The 23,418-nt window shown below is 37.8% G+C and overlaps 1 long non-coding RNA gene across 1 annotated transcript in view; it reads left to right on the plus strand.

Moving 5' to 3' along the window:
* The window catches only part of LOC130540546 (uncharacterized), a 65,969-nt gene extending 62,019 nt beyond the window's left edge, over nt 1-3,950 (plus strand). Inside the window, exon 4 of the long non-coding RNA XR_008954537.1 lies at nt 2,313-3,950. This is a non-coding gene — a long non-coding RNA (uncharacterized LOC130540546). The remainder of the gene's footprint in view (nt 1-2,312) is intronic.
* Nucleotides 3,951-23,418: the final 19,468 nt, after the last annotated feature.

The following is a 23,418-nucleotide window of genomic DNA, read 5'->3' on the forward strand; positions in this document are numbered from 1 at the left end:
TAGAAGGCAGAGTTGAGGGATCAGAGGAATAAGACATGAATCAGTCCTCCTGAAGCATTGATGTGAGGAGGTAAGTTAGAGCCTGAGAGAATCAAAGAAGCCACATGTGACCAGCTGCCAGTGGGGGATGATGAGGGGATGATGCGTAGGTGATGATGGGAAGTGAGTTCCTATGTAACTATTGCCTGTATGCATCTGCAACTAGGCATCTGGTAATAGACTGGGACCATCTGCTGGTGGGCCTTTGTGCCTGCTTGACTTATAGCTTATGGAGAAACTGAACCTGTGTGACCATTGAAGCTAGATCACAAATTCAATACAGCTCCTGCCTGGCTCTCAGAACGCTTGCCCTTAGAATCCAGCCACTATGCTATGAAGTCCAGACCATATGGAGACCAACTAAAGTCCCTGGCCCTCCAGTACAGCAGGGATCCCAGTCAATAGCCAGCACCAACTCACCAGTCATGTGCATGAGCCATCCTGGAAGCAGATCCTCTAGCTTCAGTCAAACCTTCCCCACTGACATTAAGTGGAGAAGCAATGAGCTTTCCCCACCAAGCCATACCCAAGTTGCCAATTTGTGAACAAAATAAATGTTCATTGTTGTTTTAAGCCAAGGATTAACAAACTTTCCCTGCAAAGGCCAAATAGCAAATTTTCCAAGCTTTGCAGGCCACATGCTGGCTCTGTTGTATTTTTTTTTTTTTACAAAAGTTCAAGAATAGTAAAAAAACAAAAAAATATTCCTAGCATATTGACACACAAAAACAGGATGTAGGCTGGATTTGGGCCATGAGCAATAGTTTACTACGTCCTATTTCAGGCCACTAAGTTTTACAGTGATCTGTTACATAGCACTAAACTATCAGAGCAATCAGTTAAATAAATTGCACAAAGCTGAATTTGGAAAATTAGGAGAAAAATGAGAATCAAGGAATCACATATGTCTTTCTGTGTGTGTATGCATGTGTTTATTTGTATACATTCATACACAAAGTACATTTCATAAGAATTCTTATAATAGCTTTATTGGCTTAAACATAGAAGATCAGATACCAAACATAAATGGAACAGCAATATATAAAAGCCCCCATTAGATATATCTTATTAAAGGGAAGGGAACAAATATGTATTAAAAACCTCCCATATTCCAGGATCTCTGTGGTACCATGGAATGCATTATTTTATTTCTCTTCAAATAGTCTTATGAAGGAGGTATTGTTATCCCTGTTTTACTAATAATGAAACTCATTTGGACAAGTCAAATAATTTTCTCAATGTCCCATGATTATTCCTTGATTAGTAATAAGCAGAGCTTGAATTCAAACTTAGTTCTATCTACCAAATTCTAAAGTCTGTCTATGTCTTTAAGGATTAGCTGAAGTGGATCTTAAATAAAATCACTTCAGCTAAAGTATCTTTCTCACTTTGCCTGTTAGTTATACGGAGGAAGGAAGTGAGACACTGAGAGTTCCTTAGAATCAGAGCATGATATAACTGGCATTAAGGCTTAATTCCTTCTGCACATAACTATCTTATGTCTATATTTGGCTAATTTTCAGCTGTACTGTATTTAATACGTACATTTATATGTAATACATTTTTATGTAATAAGGGATCTAAAAGTTTAGATACTACCGTTAGATTTCATTCATGAGCCAATTTGTCTTCAGAATGTATGGACAAAATAAAAAAATTTCAGCAAATAAATAAGATATACAATAGTCTCCCTTATTCATAGTTTTATTTTCCACAGTTTTAGTTACTGGTGGTCAACAAAGAATGGAAAATATTACATCACTACCATTGAACTTTGGGGCCATTATTAGGTAAAATACGTGTTACTTGAACAAGCACTGTGATACTGCCATCATTGATCTGATAACTGAGACGGTTACTAAGTGACTAACAGCAATCCAGGCAGGACAGACAGGATGGTGTTGGTGCCATATTTCATTATGCTACTCAGAAGGGTGCACAATTTAAAACTTATAAATTCTCTATTTCCAGAATGCTTTTATTTACATCATAATACCTACATCATTCACCTCCCTTCGTCTCATCACATAGGCATTATATCATCTCACATCATTACAAGAAGAAGGATAAGTACTGTATAATGAGATAATTTCAGAGAGACACAGACCACATGCTCATTTTATTACAGCATATTGTTATAGTTGTTCCATTTTATTAACAGATACTGTTAATCTCTTAATGTGCCTAATTAATAAATTAAACTTTATCATCAGTATGTATGTATAAAACAAAAGTATAATATATATAGGGCTTGGTGCTATCTGTGATTTCAGGCATCAACTGGGACTTTGGAACACATCCCCTAGGATCAGAAGACTTCCGTATCTGTGTGTATTCTTGTTGAGTGACAGAAAAAAAGAGTTGTTTCATATGCATTAACTTGGAAGCATAGAAGACACCCTAAAAGATAATGTTGTTTTGAGCTGGCATAGTCTGCAGGAATCAGTGTTCTTTTTGGGCTATATTTTTGTGATACATTTAACTCATGCTAAGAACCATAAAATTTTATGGCCCAGAGACTGACAGCCAATTCCTCTTGGGAATGTATCCATCCACCCTCTATGGCTGATTCTTTCTGATCTCTAAGCCTGCTCTGAGGCACTCGCTCAGGAAAACTTTTATCAAGTGTTCATAAAAATCTGAGATCGACCTCTCGCTGCAGATTAGAATATCATCAGAAGATTTCTGTAAGCCATGGAAGGCTTTTCTCTTCCTCAGCGGAGAGAAGATGAATGGTTTTACAAATCCCTGAGGAGACTCTGTGGAGCTATAGACAAAGATGGAAGATCTTCCCATTGAAGCCGCAGGGCTCCATCTTAGCTCTGGCATTATAACGCAAAGTCTGGAAAGAACAAAGTCAAGAAGCATGCCTTTAGTACAGTATCCCTTTATTTGGTAGGCCAGTGTGCTGGAATTTTCATCAATACCCAATTATCTTCTCCTAGCCACATACCGGGTGATAGGATGATAGAAAACAAACAAAATGAAGCAAAGTCACATAAGTACTTCTGGCCAATGAAATGTGAGCCTAGGCAGGTACTAGCTGGTGTATTTTTTTTCATGTTCCTTTTCTCTGCGGCAGGGATTGCAGAAGCTTGTGTTTAGACGGAGACGCTGCAAGATCAAAGCATCTTGAAATGTATGTACCATGTGAAAGACAGAAACTCTGGAATGCCTCTCAGACCTGCAGCAGAGTTTGAGTGCAAGGGAAGAAAGATGTTATTGCATCAAGCCACCCAAATACGTGGTTTTCTTCCTGTAGCATAATCTATCCTGATTAATATATGTAGCAACTTCATGGTGCTATATTTATCAAGATTCTCCTGCTTCTAATGAATCTATCCAACGGATCTGCTTTTTACAGTTGGTACTTCAGAATAGTGGAGCAAAAATAGATAATTTCATTGTAAACCCCATCAGCCTCATCATCTTCATGGATCTTTGTAAATACCATTTGTTTACCAGGTAGAGACCAATTATCAGCTAAAACTGAGGACCAACCTGTTCAATTTCCAAAGGTATAAGCAATATTGTTTGTTAAATATCCCTTTCTTAATCAATTTTGGAAAGGCTTACCTTATCATGTATCAAGAATTTTGGGTTTTTTTAAATCAATTCTCAGTTTTCTACCACTGTTTTATACATTTCAGATTCAGTAACATCGGCCTCCTTCAATTGTCACTATTATTGATAAAATATCCTTTTTTATCTCTCATTACTTTTGTCCCAAATTAATTTTAGAATTATTTAATTCAAAACTATATTTGGATTTAAGTTGCAGTTGTGCTAATTTTATAAGGTAAATTAGAAATATTAAACATTTATATAATATTTAGCTGAAATATTCAAGTATGTGGTTTGTCTCCATCAATTCTGCCTCTTTATTTATCCCAATAAAATGTTATAGTTCCATTTACAAAGATCTAGTGTACCTCATATTAGGTTTAGCCCTAATTATTTTAGATAATTTAATTTTATTATAAATGGAATCTTCATTATTGTTGCTGGTTTAATGGGATGCTTTTATCTTTGTTATATCTATTTTATTTTGGCTCCTTTATTAAAGTCATAAACTTGAATGCAAATCAAACATTTTAATTAAGCTAAATCCCTACTAGATAGGTGGAATCCAACCCCATGAACTTACTATTACAAATGTTCATAGCAGCGGTATTTGTAATAGTACAAAACTGGAAACGATTCAAATGTAAATCAAAAGAGAAATAAATAATTAGCATATTCATACAATGGAATACTGCAATTGACAAAGAGAAGTAACTAGTTATCACTCAACTACATGTTAAGTGAAAGATGCTGAATAATAAAAGATCCTTTATGAGTCTACTCACATGAAGGTCAAAAACAGGCAAAACTAATCTAGGCCGATAGAAATCAAAATATTGGTTATCTGCAAAGAAGTCTTGACTGAGAAGGGACAAAAGGAGATTTCTGGGTAGATGGAAATGTTCTGTATCTTGAGTTGAATAATGTTTACATGAGTGTATGCATATAAGCTATACATTTTTGTCCATTTTGCTATATGAAAGTTATACCTAATTAAAACACATATACACACAACCTGCAGAACTAATCTAATGGTGATACAATTAAAAAGAGGATGGCATTTACTGGGAAGGGCGTTTACTGGGAAGTAACTGGGAAGGAAAGTTCTGGGGTGGTGATCTGGCTGTTGGATATTTGAGAGTCATTACGGGTAAAAGCTGGACATAGCAGTTTTGTATACTCATGTATTTTTTATCTCAATGAAAGCATCTTTAAGTTAACAAATTATTTTGAATTAATCCTTTTGAATTTTCCTGGTGTACAATAATAATACTTTGTATTAGTTTTAATTTTATTTATATCCTTAATTCTATTTACCAGAAATTTTTAAATACTGCCTTTTGTTTCATTTGTAAAGGCACATATCTACCAATATTGACCATAAAATAACTTTCGATAGAAAATGTATAATTTGTTATATTAAACAATATTCCTCTTTAACAAAGAATATTGTAACAAACTTAAAAGGCAAATGAACAACTAGGATTACATATTTGTACCATTTAATATCATCAAAATAGTATAGAGCTTAGAAGTCAGTATAAAATGAACAAAACAGCTTAATGAGAAATGTCTTGAAAGTGTCATTTATTAAAAGCTTCAAATATTCGACTGAAATATTACAAATATGTTCATATAATCTCACTAATAACCCAAGAAACAAATTCAAATAGGAAATTGTTTTACCTGTTAAATTGATTATAGCTAATTAGTTAATGGTCCAGGCTCTGGAGTTATACTGACTCACTCCTTGCTATGACTCAATGTCTTTATAGATATGAACTGGGGAAATAACACTGATAACATATAGTATTTATGTAAGGACTTCGTTAATATTCATAATGCCCCTGTTGACTTGCCTGGCATATAATCTGTGCTTAACAAATGCCAACTGTTGTTGTTATCATCGTGATTCTTATTTTTGGAAAAAATGAGAAAATTGATATTATTCTGTAATGACAAAGATAGGAAAACAGTGACAGTGAGTAAAATTGTTACATTCATTCTGGAGGGCCAGTTTGTGAATATGTATCAGCATTTTAAATGTGCACACCCTGAAACTCAGGAACTTTAATTCTACGGATTTACCTTTCTTTAAAAAAAAAGACAGTTCTTTTCTAAAGAGAAAACATACAAAGATATGTCCATTGCAGCATTTTTATATAACAAACAAAAAAATCATAAATATCCTAAAGAACACCACTACTTCTCTATTCTTCTTAGCCACATGAGATCTTCTAAAGATTCTTGAATATACCAGCTATGTTCCTGACTTAGGGCCTTTGTCCTGGCCATTCCCTCAGTCTAGAAAATTATTTCCCCCAAATCTACATCTCATTCTCTCTCCTCCTTGTTACATTTCCTTACATATCACATTATCAGTGAGGCCTTCTCTGGGAAAATACTGGTGATCATCTTGGCATTGTGTGTTTCTTTATAATTTTCTTGAAGGAAGAAGGAAGTCAGCTAGCTTCTATGCTGCCATTTTGGAACTAGAAGTCTCTTATTGTTGAGTTTTAAGAGTTCTTTGTGTATTTTGGATAACAGTTCTTTATCAGATGTGTCTTTTGCAAATATTTTCTCTGTCGATGACTTATCTTCTAATTCTCTTGACTTTGTCCTTCACAGAGGGGACTTCCAAAAAATTTAATGAAGTCCAGCTTATCAAATCTTTCTTCCATAGATCATGCCTTTGGTGTTATATCTAAAAATGTATCACCATACCCTCGGACTTGTAGGGTTTGTCCTGTTATTTCCCAGGAGTTTTATAGTTTCAAATTTTACATTTAGGTCTATAACACTTTATGAATTCATTTTTATGAAGAATGTACATTTGTGTCTAGATTTTTTTCTGGAGTGTGGTGTACAGATGTTCTGGTACCATTTATTGAAAACAGTATCTTTGCTCGATTGTACTGTCTTTGTTTCTTTGTCAAAGTTTAGACCCTACATTACATGGGTCTATTTCTAGGCTCTATTCTGTTCTATTGATCTATTTGTCTAGTTGTTCAACAATAACACCACCTTAATTACTGTAGCTTTATAAAAACTCTTGATGTAGAGTAGCATCAGCCCCCAAACTTTGTTATTCTTCAGTATTGAGTTGATTATTCTGGATATTTTGCCTCTGTTTAAACTTTAGAATCCACTTTCAACATCCACAAAATAGCTTGATGGGATTTTGGTTGGAACTGTATTGAATCTATAAATCAAGTTGGAAAGACTGACATATTGACCATAATGAGTCTACCTATCCATAAACATAGAATTTCATCCCATATATTTGGTTCTTCTTTGATACCTTTTATCAGATATCAGATTTTTTAGTTTTTCTCATGTAAATCCTATAATATTTTGTTAGATTTATACCTAAGTATTTAATGTTTAGGGATGCTGATCTAAATGGTAATGTGTTTTTACTTTGAAATTCTATTCGTTTATCATTGGTGTACAGGGAAATAATTAACATTTTGTATATTAACCTGGTATCCTGCAATCTTACTATAACTGCTTATTAGTACCAGAAATTTGTTGTTTATTTATTTTTTGTCAGTTCTTTTGGATTTTCTGTACAGATGATCATTTTCTATACACATTTTAATGTGTGTCATCTGTTAATAAAAACAGTTTTATGTTATTTTTCCCAATCTGAAAGCCTTTATTTACCTTTCTTGTCTTAGACATTAGTCAGGATTTTTAGCATGACTTTGAAATCCACTGGTGAGAGGGACATCTTTGCCTTGTTCTGATCTTAGCAGTAAAGCTTCCAGTTTCTTAACATTAAGTATGATGTTAACTGTGGAGTTTTTGTAGATGTTTATCAAGTTGATGAAGTTCCTATCTATTCCTAGTTAGGTGAGAGTTTTTTATCATGAATGCATTTTGGATTTTGTCAAATGTTTTTCATCTAGTGATATGAGCATGATTATTCTTTAGTCTGCTGAAATGATGGATTACATTAATTATGCTAATTGATTTTTCTAATGTTGAACCAGCCTTACATACCTGGATAAATCACACCGAGTCATGGTGTGTACACTTTTTATATCTTAAAGTATTCAGTTTGCTAATATTTTGATGAGGATTTTTGTATCTATGTTCATGAGAGACATTGGTCTGTAGTTTTCTTTTCTTGTAATGTCTTTGGTTTTAGTGTTAGGGTAATGTGAACCACACAGATTCAGTTAGGAAGTAGCCCTCTGCTTCTATGTTCTGGGAAATGTTATGGAGAATTGGTAAAAAGCCTTTCTTAAATGTTTGGTAGAATTCCCAGTAATCCCATGTGAGCCTGGTGTGTACTCTGTGGCTGAAGGTTATTAATAGTTATAGGCCTATTAGAATTGTTTATTTGTTCTTATCTGAGTTTTGGCAGATTGTATCTTTCAAGGAGTTGGTCCATTTCATTTAGTTTATCTAACTGGTGAGCATATAATTGTATAAAATATTCCTTTATTATTATTTTAATGTCCATCGTGTCTGTAATAATGCCTCCTCTTTCATTTCTGATTATTTTAATTTGTCTTCTCTTTTTTCTTAGTCTGGCTATAGACTTATTGATTTTATTGGTCTCACTTTTTTTCTGGACCTAAGAAGAGCTGATGATTTTTCAGTTTTTAAATTTTGTAAAATTGATATATAATGGATGTACATATTTGGAAGGTACATGTGATAATTTCATATGTTCATATAATTTGTAATTCAGTGTAATTGAAAAACCCATTACCTTAAATATTTGTCTTTTTTATGCTAGAAACGTTCAAATTACTCTCTTCTAGCTATTTCAAAATATAAAATAGATTACAATAAACTATAGTCACCCTACTGATCTATTGAACACTGGGTTTTACTACTTTTATCTAACTGCATGTTTATAATCAGCCTCTCTTCATCTCCCTCTTTCCTCATCCTTACCAGCCTCTGGTAACCACTTTTGAACTCCTTACATACTGGACTGAAAACCAGAAGTTTGCTATTTAATTTTCTGCTTTCTTTTTATTCTGTCTTTATTTCTCCATTTTATTTTCTCGTTTTCTGCGGGTTACTTGAACTTTTTTAAAATTCCATTTTGATGTAACTATAACTTTTTGGTAATTCAGTGGCTTTTATTAAATATATTTAAGGTGTACAAGTGATTTTTTATATACCTAGGAATATGATTATGACAGTCATGCAAATTAACATACCCATCATCTCACACAATTATGGTGAAACCACCTTAAATCTACTTTTTTTTTTTTTTTTTTTTTTTTTTTTGGAGACAGAGTCTTGCTCTGTCTCCCAGGCTGGAGTGCAGTGGCACGATCTTGGCTCACTGCAAACTCTGCCTCCTGGTCCGATTCACACCATTCTCCTGCCTCAGCCTCCAGAGTAGCTGGGACTACAGGTGCCCACCACAATGCCCGGCTAATTTTTTGTATTTTTAGTAGAGACAGGGTTTCACCATGTTAGCCAAGATGGTCTCGATCTTCTGACCTCATGATCCGCCCGCCTCGGCCCCCCAAATTGCTGGGATTACAGGTGTGAGCCACCACACCCAGCCTTAAATCTACTCTTTTAGCAAATTTTCAGTATACAATACAATATTATTAACTTTAGTCTTTATGCTGTTCATTGACTCTCCAGACTTATTTGTCCCACATAACTGCAACTTTGTGCCCTTTAATATAAATCTCCCATTTCTCTTATTTTCCTACCCTTGGTAACCACCTTCTACACTCTTTCTGTTGGGCTTTCTGTTTTTCATTTGTTTCAAATGTATTTATATTGCTCACTTAAGCAATTTTAGCATGATTTCTTCAAAAATCGTCACCAGATTATTCTTACAGTTCTGTCATCTCATTGTTGACATCTCTCTATTTCTTTTTTTCATTAAGTCTAAGATCTTCCTGATATTTAATATGACGAATGATACTTGATTGAAACCTGGACATTTTGTTTTATGTTATATGAGACTGTGAATCATATGTAAGATTTCTACTTTAGCTGCATTTCCTTGATGTCAGCCCAACAGGAAAAGAAAGTAGGTCACTTCATTAATGCCAGGTGGAAGCTGAAGTCCAGGCACCCCACTCAGCCTCCATAAACAGGAAATCAGGGGACTTTTCCTTACTTCTTGATAGGGATGGGAGTTCTAGCTCCCCACGTGGTCTCCACTGACACTATAAGGGGTGGGAGCTTCTTACTGCTAGCAATGATGAATGTCCTGACTCTCCAACAGGACTCTTCTGAAAGCTCAATAACAGAAATAGGAAGGAGTATATTTCTGGTTGGGGTGAAAGGACAGATTCCTCATGTAGTTTCTACTACACCATTAAGGGAACAGGGTGTATGCTTGTTACTGGCTAGTGAAGAAGAAGTAGGCATCTCTTCTAGCCTTTATAGATTGGATTTGGCAAGGAATGCACTTCATTGGTCAACTAATCCAGAGATTCTGGGTGGGCTGGCTGGTGGTTGCTGCTGGAGTCTTTGGGCAGGCTGGCCTGGTTCCTGGGTGAGCAGGTGGGTGGGCCTGGTGCCTGGGTCCACCGAGATAGGACTGGAGCCTGAGTGCAAAGTGGTGGGCCTGGATCTTGGGTTGTTAAGGTCAGTCCTGGATCCTGGTTCTGCAGGGGCTTACTAGGTGCCAGGGTGGCCTTGGCACCTGGGTCTGGGGGATGGTCCTGAATTCTGGGTCTGCAAAGCCAGCCTGGTGCTGGGGAGGGCCAGAAACCTGAGTCCACAGGAACAGGCTTGTGTCCTGTGTTCTCAGGTGCTGGCCTAGATCTGTAGAGGTGGTTCTGAAGCCTGATTCACAGGGACTGGCCCAGCACTGAGATATACTGGAATAGGCCTTTACCTTGAATCTGCTGGAGTGGGCCTGAACCCTGGGCCCACCAGAGCCTAGGGCCTCAGGGGCTGGCCTGATGCCTGGTTTTATGGCTGCTGATCTTGTGCCTGCAGCCACAGCATCTGGCCTGATGCTAAGGTGAGCATGGAGACTGGGTTCACAGAGCTGAGCCTGGAGCTTGGGTCTGCACAGGCAAGCCTAGGTCCTGGGGCCAGAGGGGCTATTCTGGCTTTGGTGTGCCTGGAGCCTGGGGATTTGAGGGTCAACCTGCTACTGGGACAGCCTGGCACTGGTACAGGCCTGGGGCCTAAGTCTGCAGGGGCTGGCCTGGTGCTAGTGTGGGCCTGGAGGCTGAGTCCACAGATGCTTGCCTGGAGCTTGGGACCACTGGGGCTGGCCTAGTACCAGGGTTGACTGGGGTGGTCCTGGAGCTGGGATCCCTGGAGAAGTATAGTGCTTACTTCCCTCTTTTTTCCCTAAGCAGAGAGTGTCTCTCTTCACACTGGGATTGGGGAGCAGGTGATACAGGCCATATGAAACTCTTTCCTACCCTCTTCAATGAATCTTATTCCTGTGCTCCACCCAGGTGCTTTAACCACTCACCTGGATTCCTTGCCTTTTGCAAAGGTATTTTCGGATGTGGACAGTTGTTCAAATTGATGTTTCTGTAAGGAGATGGGCACTAGAAAGTCCTATTCCAACATCTTTTTGCCAGAGAACATCTTTAAAAGCTTTGTTTTCATTTTTGGTTTAACCTGTTATAATCTAGAGGTGTGTTTTGTTAATATTTAATGATTTTTTGCTATAAATTTTTATTTTTATTTCTTTTATGACCTAATGTATGCTTAGTTTTGAAAATGTTTCATTTATTCTTGAAAAGAAAGTACAATCCCTGCTCTTTGAGTGGAAGGTTTAGAGAAATGACTCTAAGATTTCATATTTGCCTGTGCTGGAACCCTAAACATTTGGCAAACGTGGGGACAATTTTTATGCCAATTTCTCCTCCTAACAGGATGCAAACTTGACCTATCTTCTTCTGGTAAACACACATATAGTGCATTGTTCATGCTCTGGGCAGGTTGCTTATTTTCCTGCTGAGTTCCCAAGTTGTGGGTGTTTTTTTGTGTGTGTTGGGTTTTTTTTCTTTTTTCTTTAGAAACAGTGCTTCTTATTCTGTCACCCAGGCTAGTATGCAGTGCTGCCATCACAGCTCACTGCAGCCTCCCACTCCTGGGCTCAAGCAATTCTCCTGCCTCAGACTCCAAAGTAGCTGGGACTATAGGCCCACACCACCATATCCATCTAATATGTTTTTATTTTGTTTTGTAAAGATGGGGTCTCACTATGTTGCCCAGGCTGGTCTCAAACTCCTGGGCTCAAAGAATCCTCTTGCCTCAGCCCCCTAAAGAGCTTGGATTACAAGTGTGAGCCGCTGCACTTGGCCAGGGTAGATTTTTTGTGTCTCCCTTCAATAATTAAATGTCATATCCAGGTTCCTACATTTAAGAAGGGAACTTGGTTCCATCTCTGGCTTATACATGGTTGGTATTTATTAGGCATCAAAACTTCAGCTTCTAGGATACATTTGGTCCTCTTACTTCTGTGCACAGCTAAGTTCCACTTTCTGATCATTATTTTAGATTTGAGTTTCCATTTCATGTAGCATTGAGCATTTCTTTTTATTTATTTATTTTTTGCTTTAGTGCTCAGATACGTTGTTTTAAATAATTGTTTTGCATTCATTTTTTATATATTTAGAATGAAGTCAGATTTTTCTCATCTACTTAACCTCCTCATTGAGAAAAAGTGCTTTGGCTTTGCACTCCAGGTTGGGCTATCTGATGTTAAGATCTAGCCTATATTGAATGCCACATGTTCCGTCAGGTCCTGAAGAATAGTAAATAAAGTAACTAACATTTCTTATGCTATTATTGAGAATTCTGAGTCTAAAGTTCTACCTCTGTGTCCTTTCATAGATGGTGTGGCATGGGGGATTGCAGAGTGCAGATTGGAGTGTGGATTCAGGAGCAAAACTGCATTATTTCAAATCCTAGCTCTGATATTAACCACATGACCTTGGGCAAATTACATAGCCTCTTCTTTTCTCATCTGTATAATGGGGTCAAAATATTTACCTATTTCATGTGCTTTTGTGTAAAAATCAGATTATACTATAAGGTAAATGTTACAATGCTCAAAATATAGTATAGACTTGATGACTCAGTTATGATTCTGTGTCAATGCACAGCAGTCTCTACGTCTTTTAATCCTGTTACTCTGATAACTTACATATTGTTATGGTTCCATCACACATTGCCTAGCACAAAATAGACTCTTCCCAAAAACTGTGTTGAATAGATAACAGAATTATCAATATTTAAGTAAGGAAATAAAACTGAATGTGGGCAGACAATTCAAGCTGTGTCACATAGTATAGACCAGAGTTTTGATGGCTGTCTGTTTTACTATTGATAACTAGGATTTCATCAGCACATGGAAACCTCTCTCTGGCCAGCTGTATCACCACGAATAAGGAAGAGTGTTCTGCTATAAGCATCTACATTTCTCTTCACCACTTTTTACTCTACTGTTTTTTTAAGATATTCCTCTTCTCTGTGATGCAAAAGACATTCATTATCTTTTATTATCTTCCTTCTTTCTCTGGACTTCTAAAATTGCCTGCTCTCTTGTCTTATACCAGTGTTTTTTTTTTTTTCTTTAATGTGACTTCATTGGGTGTTTTTTCTCCTTCTCTCTTCTCTAGATCAATAGTCTCTGTCCCCCTCACCTGATAATTCTACTAGCTTTCATTTTCAAGTCTCCTAAAGCCTTAGGGGAGAAATCCATTTGAACCTCTTCCTTTTATAATGTTTTGTCTTTCTCCAAAGCAGAGCACTTTTCTTTACTCAGTGGCAATTTTGTCCTTTCTGATGTCCTTTCTGCTGAGGTTTCTGTATCTGCAGGGGCTGCGACAACCCTTGGCCAGATGCTAGGATGTTAAGAAAATTTAAAGTTCATATTAGAGGTGAGCCTGGTGAGTTTCTAATGTGATCACTGCTGGTATCCTCTCAGGTTTCTATTAGGGAATCCTGCATTTTATTGCAAGAAGAGTTCTGTCTTTCTCTGGGCCTCTTTTTCACTGTTTTGATTTACATGAAGGCTATGCTAACCCCAGGATTCCCTGATAGTGGAAAGGCAAGAGACCCATTTTCTTCATGATGTAATGAGAGACCACCACACAGCCAGTGCCACTTGTGATAAAGTCTAGACTGGTGGGTACGCCTGGAAAACCACAGCATGGGAAAAATGCAACTTACCCTGAATCATTTATCTTTATACTTCCTTAAACTTCTGTAAGATCAAATCACACACCCTAATGTTCTACCTCTCTTAGAGAAAGAAAAAAATCTGACATCAGAGAAAGGAGAATCCTATAATCAGAAAGGAAAATCTACTGATCATTTTTTGTGTGCCTAATGTTATGAACTGGACTGTGTCTCCCCAAAATTCACAAGTTGAAGTCCTAACCCCAAGTATCTCAGAATGTGACTATATGAGGCCATTAAAATGGGGACTCTAATTCAATCTGATGGGTTTTCTTATAAGAAAAGAAAATGCATACACAAAAACAGACACTAAGAATGTGCACAAAGAAAAGCTCATATGAGAACACAGAGAAAAGATGGCCATCTGCGAGCCAAGAAGAGAGGCCTCAGAAGAAATGAACTCTGCCAACACCTTGATCTTGGACTTCCAGCCTCCAGACTGTGAATGAATAAATGTCTGTTGCTGAAGCCATGCAGTCTGTGGTATTTTGTTATTACAGCCCCGCCAAACTAATACAAATAGTATTGTCAGTCCTAGTGCCTGTTAAAACAATCATCACTGAGGTTGCTTTGATGTCCCCATTCTATGGATAAAATGTATGAACCTCACCAATGTTAAGTAATTTTTCTGCAATACCAGGGCTAGAATTCAAGTGCAGAGAAAGGTAGCCTTGTATTTACAACATATTCTTACCCATTCTCACCCTGCTTCCTCCACAATTCACAGGTAGCCAGAACTTTCTTTATCAGAGAACCACCTCTCTCAGTCTTTGGACACCAGAGAAAGCTAAGGAGTGCCTTTTGTTTGGGGACCCAGGTTTGAAAACTCCTACAGACAGGTATCAACACAGCCTAGTGTCAGGCCTCTGGCTTTTCCAATGCTTGAGGAAGACTTGTCTGTTACACTAGGATCCATTCTTTCCAAACCCAGAGACAATCTCTGCTGTGTCTGAGAATAGGAACTGGCCCACTAGAACCTCACCTCTGCTGTGGCCACATGGCTTAGCCAGAAGCCTCAGCCCACCCCGTCGTTAGGTTTGGCCACTAGACATTCTTGGACCAGCAGAAAGGGAGCAGATGTGATGACAACCATGTCACAGCAGAGGTTTCATGAGACGTTTTATGGTTCTGGTAATTTGTGCTCTTTTCCTTCTCCCACAATACGGGGCAGCCAACAAAATGTGACATTAGCAGGGAATCCACGTTACATTCTGTAAGCCTCGGAGATTTGGGGTTGTTTTTACCGCTGCAGCAAAGCTAATTGGACCATGATATTCACACTGGCCCTCTCATTGTGTCAAATACACTGATGCACCGATGGTTTATGCTGCCTGGGGAACTCTCCCATTTGATCCACACACATTTTTACTTTTTGTTATTCAGATTTTTAGGCAACTACTCCTTATTCATAGACTATTCTCTTCCATTATTTTCTACTAAGATTTAATGGTCACTGAAATTGTATTAGGTATGCATTTGTTAACTTGTTTATTGCTTGTTTTCTCCAGACTATAGCTTCATGAGAATAAGTGTAGTGGTTAAGAACACAGATGTGTTAGTCCAGGTGCCTCCTGCATTATAATTCTGGCACCAACGCTGGTCAGCTCTGTGACACTGGGAATGCTATTTAACTTAATGGACTTTCGTTGCCTTATTTATAAAGTTTTAATAAAACTAGAATAGAACTCATAGGGTTGCTTTAGGACTAAATGAGTTAGCAGGTACAAAGCACTCAGCACAGTGCCTGGCACATAGTAAGCACTTGAGGAAGTCTGATATTATCATTAGTGTTGGATGCCATGGCATCCAGCTCTGATAACACCCCCAGGATAATGTAGGAGTTTAATAATTTTTTGATAAATGGGTGGACAGATGGATGGAAGGTTGGGAGATTGCCATGAAGATTTAGGAAATGTTGCTGACAGAGAATAATATATCATAGTTGAGAGTCAGTGACAATCAGGTGGAAGTCTAATGTACACAAAATGTTTAGATTGATTCTTGACATTTAGTCATCAAGATAATGATATTAACAATAACAACAGATATCAATACTACCCTATATTTAGCATCTACTTTTGTTACCTATATTATTACATGATTGTAAAAGGGCTATAATATTTTTAGGTAGGACACAGACTTGGTGAGAAGTTACCTGGGCTTACTCAAAATTTCACAGATTATTGAAGCTGGACTTCGAATGTATTCTTCTTTGACTACGTAATACTGCCATGTGCTTATTTAAGTGATTACTTCTTTCTTATCTTCTTCTAGTCCTGCTTTACTAAGATGATTCATGTTGTCAATCTTAGTCTGATAAACAACATTATCAATTTCTTTGAATCAACCAACGTTCTGAATCATAGAACAGGTGAAATAAAGAATCCCATCCCAGCTTCGTGGTAAGATCCATGATGGTCACAGAAAAGCTAGCAGTGATCTGCCGAATAGGTGTGGCTGTGTGCTCCTTCTGCCTGCTTCCTGGTCACCCTCCATGCTAATACTGATGGACTGTCCACTCTTTGGTGGTCACTCTGCTGCAAATAAGTGTTCCAGAAGAAACAACAGAGAAATGAGATATGTCCCTGGCTCTTTAGGATTGAAACTGTTGAAATAACTGCTAATCCTGAAACGAAAGTAGTTGGAATGTGCTCTTTCCTTTACTTTCTTTTCTAATAATTACACGAATCTTTGCTGTACATATAAATAGGGGCACCAAAACTTTTTGAATGTACCCAAGATTACACAGCTGAGGAAGCCATGTGGCTAGGATTCAGATACTGGAAGGCTCTGTTCACTTTCTACTGTGTCTCTACTGTTAGGTATGAGGAACACCTCATTTTTTCCCATTTAATAGTGAAACCAGGTCTAAAGGCAAAGCTGGTCAGAGATATACACAGAAAGTAGCATAGTGACAAATGCATCTATAGCATGACCGTTTCCTAAGGGGTGTATATTCCTGCATAGAACACAGCTGCAGCAATCAAAGGATCAGTTGATGCTCCGGTCTGTTCAATTGCATAGTTCTCAGTGGCCCTATGTTTGAAGTTTCCTCTCTGCACATTGCATTTGGGTAGCCCACGTGTGGCCTGAAGCCTCTCCCTAACTGCTGTGTTTTTGATAGTCCTTACTAGGTGTGCAGATCATGCATTCCAAGTGTAACAGTGGCCACATCCCCTCACTGAACACCAGCTTCTTTGACCTCTCCCTCCTTGCTGTTTCCAATATGCAGTTTTTCAGAAACACAGCATTGACTCTGGGCCATAAATCATGGCCAACTTGGTGGCATTCACTTCCCTCCAAAGGTGGACACATGGCAGGCTACCCTCTGCTCTGCAGAGAAGCTGCCGAAGAGTCACATTGCTTCAGCATTATAAATCAGTACCATGCATGTGACAGCATTCTGACAGCAGGACAATTACTGTCCTAGAAATAAGAAATACAAATTTCTCTTCCCTCATTGTGGAGGCAACCAGCAGACTTATTCTATGATGTTGATCAATGACTTTAATCTATACCCGCCTTCTTCCTTGCAGCTCAGCACTGAGGCACTTTTTGATTTCTCTAGGTGTCATGTGAGTCATTTGGGCCACCTTGAAGGGGTGGCTATTAAAATGGTAAGTTTTGGAGAGAAATTTTAATTGTAACTATTTCACCTGAAAACTGAATCCTGGAGGCTTCAACACTTAGGAGCTGTGTGACCTTGACAATTTAGTTGGCCTCTCTAAGTGAATTTCTTATATGACAAATGCAGACAAAAATATCTATAGCAGAAGCTGGCTTTGTTCTGTAAACTGGGAGAATTGCTCATTTTGTGTTTACTACTATGTATTTAGTATTATTTGGCCACAGTGGTCAGGTAAGAAGTGATGAAAAAGTGAATCTGTACTAATGAATCAATCAAAGCACCAGAAAAATAGGAATAGATTCTCTACCAAGAGATTGTGCAACTTTATTTTTCATATGGTAATTGACAAGTGGGTCTAGCTGAAGAAAACATGGATGATAATACCAGAGAAAAAGGAGACCAGCATGAACCGCACGCCTGCTAGGTTTCAGTCACTGTCTAGGACCATTACCACATGTAAATGACCTCCATTATCCTTCAATTTCTTCAGCCAAACATGAAGCTTCTGGATTGTTTTAATAACATTATTGGCAAGCAGGTTACATAAAGATATATTCTACCTATAAGTCACATGGTATTTACATAAGATCACAAATTTGATGATTTGATGTAGAAATACTGGGTGTTGGAAGAAAATATATGGTAAGAAATCCATTTGAGTTCATGCCAATGTGGACCATAGATGCATCAAACAGGAGTAATTAAAGGGCTAGAGACCATAAAATGTCCAAACTGTGCCAGGAGAGGAGATGAACACAAATCAACCTCTCTGACTGTGAGTAAAACTGCAATGGTTGGCTCATAATTTTATCTTGTCTAATAGTGCCACAGTTGTCCATTAAGAGATATGGTTATTGGAGCCAGTTGCAGCAGCTCACACCTGTAATCCCAGTAATTCTTCTCCTTTACTAAGGAGTTCAAGGTCAGCCTGGGCAACATAGCAAGACCCTGTCTCTAAAAAATTAAAAAAATAATTAGTTGGGCATGGTGTGCCTGCCTATAGTCCCAGCTACTTGGGAGGCTGAGGCAGGAAGTTGGCTTGAATCCAGGAGTTTGAGGCTGCAGTGAACTATGATCACCACTGCACTCTAGCCTGGGTGACAGAGTAAGACCCTATCTCTAAAAATTAATTAATTACAAAATAACTTTAAAAACAAATGTGATTATTATGGTCATAGAAAGATGCTAAACTGTCCCCTTTCTGGATACATTCTATTCGTATCCAAGGACATCATAAAGTTTTGAGATAATAATTTTTGAGAAACAGAGTGGTTTATCTTCCTAACATTATACCAGAAATTCAAGCAGGCATTTCAACAAACGAGAGCCTTGCAGTACTTAAACTTCAGTTGCATCTTGTTGCAAGAAAGTTGATGTCTTTATGAAAGGCCTCACAAGGTCACTAAGACCAGAAATATTCTGCCTCTGCTGGATAACTGATGGATCAGTTGATCACAAAGAAAGCTGAGGATGCAGAGAGGCCTATTCAAAGCTTTGGATTCACTATGAAAGAGTCTTGCAAATAAAGAAATTGTCTATGCACACTCTCCACTGCCAACTAGCTGGTCATGATGAATTATCAGGACAATAAATTGTGAATATATATGGGAAGGGAGTGAGGATAATAATTAGAGACATTTTCTGAATTTTTGAGATCCATGAGAAAATAATGTGACTTATGAACTGCATGCTTATGTTCCCCCAAAAATTCATATGTTGAAGCCTTAACTCCCGATATGATTGTATTTGGAGATGGAGTCTTTAGAAGGTAGTTGAGGTTAGATGAGGTCATGAGGGTGGGGGTTCTTATGATGTGATTAGTGCCCTTAGAAGAAGAGACACCAGAGATTCTCTTTCTGCCCCCATGCACACACAGAGAAGAGGTCATGTGAGCACAGAGTGGGATGGCAGTCACCTACAAATCAAGAGATGACGCATCAGATCTACCCTGCCAGGACCTTGACCTTGGTCTTTCACCCTCCAGAATTCTAAGAAATAAATGTCTATTGTGATATTTTGTTATGGCAGCCTGAGCAGACTAAGAAAGTGACCATTAGAGCTATGTCTAAAATCTTCTTTCTAAGTTCTTGCCCCTGAAAAATTAATTTTAGTTTTTATCTGACAGTGGAATAAAGCAGTTGAATGCAGAATGCAATGGACATTTAGCACAATATTCTGATATGTTAAAAGACAAGCACCTTACTTTAAAGGTTTAATCAAGGAAACAGACAGTTGTCTCTGGAACTGTCTGTGGAGCTTGGAGAGGTGTGATGTGGTGGGAGTTGAGAATAGCCCTGATTGTTACAATCACCAGCTAGCTATCTTACTGCCTGCTCAGTGTCCCAGCCTTCTCATCCCTCAGCTCCTGCCTTCAATGACTTCTCCTGGAAATCTCAGTCATGTTGCTTGGTAGCTAGATATATGAAAAGCATAAAGAGAGGATCAGCAGTGTCTGCTCATTCATCTACAAAAAGGCTTTCAAATTCTTTTTCTTGTCTCCCTTTTCGCTATCATCATCCGAAGGCTGTGTCTCATCATTTCTTAGTGTGAAAATATTTCAACATTCCCTGCCCACATGTCCATGACTCATGGTTTTTCTACAACACCAACAACGTATTTATTTCATGGATCTGATCCTTCTACAAAAACCATTGATGGCCACCTTACCATCTGCCTATGCTCCAGCTCTGATTTGTTGGTCCAGCTTCATCTCTGGCCAATACCCTCTCTGACCCCTGGGCAAGCTCCATAATTATACTACCCACCATTGCTAAATGAATCTTTGGCATTCCCTCTTGCAGCAGTGGCCTTCCTAAACTTTCCTGTCTCCAATGCCTTTAAACCCCAGTCCCATTACTTATTGTGGTAGGTAGAATAATGACCCTCAAAGACATCCATAACCTAATTTTCAGAACCTATGAATATGTTGTTATATGGTGAGGGAGAATTAAGGTTGCAGAAGGAATTAAAGTTGCTCAGGAATACAGTTGCCCTTAATATTATCCTGGATTATCCGGAGGGCCTTATGTAATCACAGAGGTCCTTTAACATGGAAGAGGGAGGCAGAAGGTCAGTGATACAATGTGAAAACACACAATTGGCCATTGTGGCTTTGAAGATGAAAGAGGTCATAAGCCCAAGAATATGAACAGCCTCCAGAAGCTAAAAAGGCAAAAAAATGGAGTCTTTCCTAGGGACTCCAGAAAGACTATAACCCTGCCAATGTCTTGATTTTTAACCCTGTGTGATCCATTTTGGACTTCTGACTTCCAGAACTGTAAGATAAAAAGCTTGTGTTGTATTAAGTTACTGTGTGATAATTATTAATAGCTAAGAAAGGAAACTAATACACTTGTGTTCATTCATTATTTTATTCATATTGAGAGTCATATTGAGAGTCATCTCTGTTCTTTATAAGCCACCCACTTTATGGTATTTTGTTATAGTGGTCCGAGCTGACTAAGACAACATGGCTGTCACATGGTTCATATATTACCTCACTGCACCCTTCCACATCCTTCCACTCTTTGAGTAAAGTAGGCTCAAAGAAGCTAGTAAATTGAGTAAATTCACACAATGGAGGAATTGCCATTTGAACTGAAGTTTAAGTGACTTCACCTAAAGTAACTTAGCAACTTTTAAAATTAAAAAAATTTTTAACTTTGGGGGGTACATAGTGGGTGTATATAATTATGGGGTATCTGAGATATTTTGATACAGGCATTCAATGTGTAATAATCACATCAAAGTTAATGGGGCATCCATCACCTCAAGCATTTATCTTTTGTTAGCTATTTTTTTTTTAAATAATAAAAGAATAGATAGTGCTTTGGTGTTTCAGAGGGAAAAATACTTTTCGAATTGGCAAAATCAATAATAGTTTCTGGGAGTAAGAAGATTTTGAACCAGATCCGGCTTAGAAGGAACACTATATATTAATTATGATATGCATAGCAAGATGACTATTTAAATAGTCTAGAACTTAATTATGTCTGTATGACTGCTGTTATTATTTTCAGGCTAACTGTCCACCAGGGTCTGCTCTTGGGGCCTACAGGCTGCCTTTAGGCCCTTGCCATGTGCTACCCTCTGTTCACAACAGGGTAATTACTTCATCCTTCATGCAAGCATGGGAATGTCTTTCTGAGGCTTCTTCTTCTTTTAAAGGACTCACCTAATTCATCCTTAATAAATAATGAATTATGCTCATTCATTTTTTATTCATACTGCAAACCATTTTAATTTATCAATTTGCTAAGTTCTGTGGTAGATACAGAAGAAATGACTCACTTAATTAGGCCAGACCCACCCAGGATCATCTTCATTTGTTGAAACTTAAAGTCAACTGATAAGTTTGTAATGAGCTCATAAAAAGAAAACGCTGCATGCCAAATCCAATTCTGATGTAGTGCTTGACATAATGGATATTCTTAGGTCAGGGATATTCTTAGGATAGGCTCTCGAAAGACATTTCCTTGTTGTTGTTGTTGTTGGATTTTTTTCCAACTTTTATTTTAAGTTCAGTGGTACATGTGCAGAATGTGCAGGTTTGTTACATAGGTAAGTCTGTGCCACGGTGGTTTGCTGCATAGATCATCCCATCACCATTAAGCTCAGCATCCATTCACTATTCTTCCTGATGCTCTCCCTCCTCTCACCCCAGTGTGTGTTGTTCCCCTCCACCCATGTGTCCATGTGTTCTCAACATTCGGCTCCCATTTATAAGTGAAAACATGCAGTATTTCGTTTTCTGTTCCTGTTTTAGTTTGTTGAGGACAACAGATGCTGGCAAGGTTGCAGAGAAAGAGGAATGTTTTGCACTGTTGCTCAAGGTATAAATTCAACCATTGTGGAAGACAGTGTGGTGATTCCTCAAGACCTAGAGGCAGAAATACCATTTGACCCAGCAACCCAATTACTGAGTATATACCGAAAGGAATATAAATCATTTTATTATAAAGATACATGCATATGTGTATTCACTGCAGCACTATTCACAATAGCAAAGACATGGAATCAATCTAAATGCCCATGAGTCATAGACTGGATAAAGAAAATGTCATACATATACACCATGGAATACTATGCTGCCATAAAAAGGAATGAGATCATGTTTTTTGCAGGGACACACATTTCTTTGTTGCTAATTCCATCAAAAATAAAAAATAAAATTTGATTGGGAAATATCAATTTTTTCACATTAACATTTTAATGATATACATTAAATTTTTTGTTGTAAAGATCTATGGGTTTTGACAAAGTGTGTATCATCATGTATATACCATTACAGTATTATACACAATAGTTTTACTTTCCTAAAATCCTGTGTCCTACCTGTTCAACTCTTCCCTCATACCCCTGGCTATTTGCCATCTCTATAATTACGCTTCTTCCAGAACGTCATACAAATTCAATCATATAGTATGTAGCCTTTTCATACTGGCTTATTTCACTTAGGAATATGCTTTTTCTTTTAACTGTTTTTAGAGGAACATGGTCTCACTGTTGTCCATGCTGGTCTCAAACTCGTGGCATTAAGAGATTCTCCTGCCTCAGACTCCCAAAACGCTGAGATTACAGGCAGAATCCACCATGCCCAGCCAGCAATGTGCATTAAAGATTCATCTATGTCTCTGTGTGGCTAGAAAACTTATTTCTATTTATCCCTGAATCATATTATATTGTAGGCATGTGAAACTATTTATCCATTCACCTAATGAAGGACATCTTGGTTGTTTCCAGTCTTGGTTGTTTCCAGTTTTTAGGGCTATGAAAGTTCAACATCTCCATGAAGATTTTTTGGTAAACTTAAGTGCTCAAATCAATTGGGTAAATACCTAGATGTTGGATCATATTGCAAGACTATGTTTAGCTTTGTAAATGACTGGCAAACTCTATTTGCATTTGCACCAGCAATGAATGAAGGTCTCATCCATTGCTCCACATTGTGACCCAAAATTGACATTGTCAGTATTTTGGATTTCAGTCATTCTAATAGGTGTGTAATAATCATCTTTGTTTTTAAAAGTCATCTT

Source organism: Pan paniscus, chromosome 8 (genome assembly GCF_029289425.2).
Source record: "Pan paniscus chromosome 8, NHGRI_mPanPan1-v2.0_pri, whole genome shotgun sequence".
In the NCBI taxonomy this organism is placed as follows: Eukaryota; Metazoa; Chordata; class Mammalia; order Primates; family Hominidae; genus Pan; species Pan paniscus.